The sequence below is a fragment of the Anarrhichthys ocellatus genome, unplaced genomic scaffold, assembly GCF_004355925.1.
Source record: "Anarrhichthys ocellatus isolate YVR2014 unplaced genomic scaffold, GSC_Weel_1.0 scaffold4, whole genome shotgun sequence".
NCBI classification, from domain to species: domain Eukaryota; kingdom Metazoa; phylum Chordata; class Actinopteri; order Perciformes; family Anarhichadidae; genus Anarrhichthys; species Anarrhichthys ocellatus.
Genome location: NW_022280034.1, coordinates 964,740 through 967,984, shown reverse-complemented (window position 1 = coordinate 967,984; position 3,245 = coordinate 964,740).

The following is a 3,245-nucleotide window of genomic DNA, read 5'->3' as shown; positions in this document are numbered from 1 at the left end:
ATTTCAATTTTCTATCTCATAATTTCAACTTTCTATCTCATAATTTCGCCTATGGGGATACTTTTATTTTCAAGTCTAACTTTTAATTTCTTTTCTAAAATAAAAAATCTTTTTTTTATTTTTTTTATTTTTTTTGCTGGCCACATAAAATGACATGGCGGGCCTTGAGTTTGACATGTGTGCTCTCTAGAGGATCTTCGGGCGTGCTTGGACTGTACAGGCTGGGATGTCTTCAGGACTGCCACCAACAGTCTGGATGAGTACACAGAGGCTGTGACTTCATATATCAGCTTCTGTGAGGACAGCTGTGTTCCATCAGGCACCAGGATGAGTTACAACAATGACAAACCCTGGTTCACAGCTGAACTCAGAAAGCTAAGACTGCAGAAAGATCAGGCTTTTAGGAGTGGGGACAAGGACTTGTACAAAGAGTCAAAGTACAGGTTTAGCAAGGCGGTGAGGAATGCTAAACGACTGTACTCTGAGAAACTGCAACACCAGCTCTCAGCAAGTGACTCTGCTTCTGTCTGGAGAGGTCTCAGAGAGATCACCAACTACAAGCCTAAAACCCCCCCCACTCCATGAACGACCTCCGCCTGGCAGACCAGCTGAACGAGTTCTACTGTCGCTTTGACAGACAATGGGACAGTCCTGACTCCATCCCCCACAGCCCCATCAACCAGCCCCAGACCACCAGCCCCCCCCTCCCTCCCCCAGTCCAGCAGGGCCTCATACCCCCTTCCCCAGTGACGACTCTCTCTATTCAACAGGCTTTTTAAAAAACCGCCTGTTTTTTTGTTTTTTTTAAAACAGAGTCCGGGCCGGCTGCAAAGAGGCATGTCTCCTTGGAGACATGCCACGTACCAGCCTGCTTCAAGCCCTCACCATTCTCCCCGTCCCCAAAAAACCCAGGATCACAGGACTCAATGACTACAGGCCCGTCGCCCTGACCTCTGTGGTCATGAAGTCTTTTGAACGCCTAGTCCTATCCCACCTAAAAACCCTCACTGATCCACTCCTGGACCCCCTGCAGTTCGCCTACAGAGCCAACAGGTCTGTAGATGACACAGTCAACATGGCCCTTCATTTGATCCTCCAGCATCTGGACTCCCCAGGAACCTACGTCACGTGCCCAACTCCACCTGCAAGTGCTGCTTCCTGTCTGACAGGAAGCAGCACGTGAAGCTCGGAAAACACGTCTCAGCCTCTCGGTCTATCATCACCGGCTCCCCCCAAGGCTGCGTTCTTTCCCCTCTGCTCTTCTCCCTGTACACCAACAGCTGCACCTCCAGTCACCAGTCAGTCAAGCTCAGAAACCCCACACATTAAAGAGTAACAGGAGGAACTCTGGACCAGTCAGGAGGAAGAGCCAGCGCTTGAAATGTAATGCTCGTCTATTTGTGGTACTACGGTACGGGTGCTTGGATAGCCCAAAAACCCCGGAAATAGACCTATATTTGATCAATAATTTGATATAACATGTCAAAGACATTATATGAAATCCAACAATAATAAAATCTGAAGTTACACTGCTGTACTATCTTTAATTAAAAAAGGGTTTGAAAATTATAATATTACCAAATAATAATCTTTGATCTGTAATAAAAACATTTCTTTCATTGGTTAGCTACAATTTCCATTTGAGTTCTGTTCATGATGACCTCATATATGTCCATGTCAAATGTAATGTCATTTTACTGTACAGTTTTTTTTTTTTAAGAAAAGGCAAAGTCAGCTCAAAAGGCATTCATATTCATAATTTCCCCATATTTGACAGGTTATAAAAATAAATCCATGAGAGGTTAATTTAACCTTTCACTGGATTGTTGTTCAGAAGGACCCCTACTATGTCCATGGGTACTTTCATGAGATTTTACTGTAGTTTTTGAGAAAATTTAAGGCAAAATGAAATTATGATATTCATAATTTCCCCAACAATCCAGTGAAAGGTTAATATAACCTCTTAAGGATTTGTTTTTATAACCTGTCAAATATGGGGACATTATGAATGTCATAATTTCATTTGAAAAGGGGGTGCAGCTTATGGCGGGAACACCAAACCCCTCCCATCCTGACAACGGTCTTGATTATTTAATTTAAATTTAATTTACAGAATTAATACTCGTTACTTACATAGTCTATTTAATTCTTCCATATTTTAAATCTGGACTGTCTCAGTTGCAGAACGGTACCAAACGATTGGATATAAATCACTGAATACAACCTGATCAATGATGGAATGAATTAAACAATCATACAACATAGATAGACCTCGTTATCGTGACACATACAGACCTATGCAGATGTTCATGTGTTCTGATCTGGCAGGAGCGGGTTTGGTTTCTGGCAAGTAAGAAAATTAAATTATTAACATCAATTGGATTATTTAACATATATCAATAATAACAGGGACCACCCTGGGATCAGGTGTGGGGGGGGGGGGTGAAACTTGACCTATAGTTTCCTGAGAGCAGTGCGTTGTGTCTTTATAATTTGTGTCGGCATGTCTGTTTGGTAACTGTGCACAGGAAGTGTCAGAGGGAATGATGGCAGGAAAAAAAGTGTATCTACAGGAGACTATTTGCTCAATACTAATATTTCTTTGTAACGTCTCTGTGTGTGTTTACTGTTTTCCTTCAGACGTCCAGCAGCTGTTGGTGGTTAAAGAAGAGGTTCCCCCTGAGCAGCAGGAATGGAGCTCCAGTCTGGACCAGGAGGACCCAAAGCCCCCACACATTAAAGAGGAACAGGAGAACCCAGAGCCCCCACACATTAAAGAGGAACAGGAGAACCCACAGCCCCCACACATTAAAGAGGAACAGGAGGACCCAGAAACCCCACACATTAAAGAGGAACAGGAGGACCCAGAAACCCCACACATTAAAGAGGAACAGGAGAACCCAGAAACCCCACACATTAAAGAGGAACAGGAGAACCTAGACCAGAACCAGACAGGAACTCAGATCTAGATAGACATCCAGAACCAGATACTGATGAGAAGACTGGAGACTCTTCTGACACTGATGACAGTGATGATTGGAAGGAGACCAGAGAACCTCAGTCAGGTTTAAACTATGTGAAACCTGATGAAGTCCTTGTCAGTGATTCAAGATGTAGTGCTGGTAAGAAACTATTTAGATGCTCTGAGTGTGAGAAAACATTTGGCAAGAGTGGAACTCTGAAGATGCACTTGATAATCCACACAGGAGAGAAACCTCACAGCTGCTCAGTCTGTAAGAAATCTT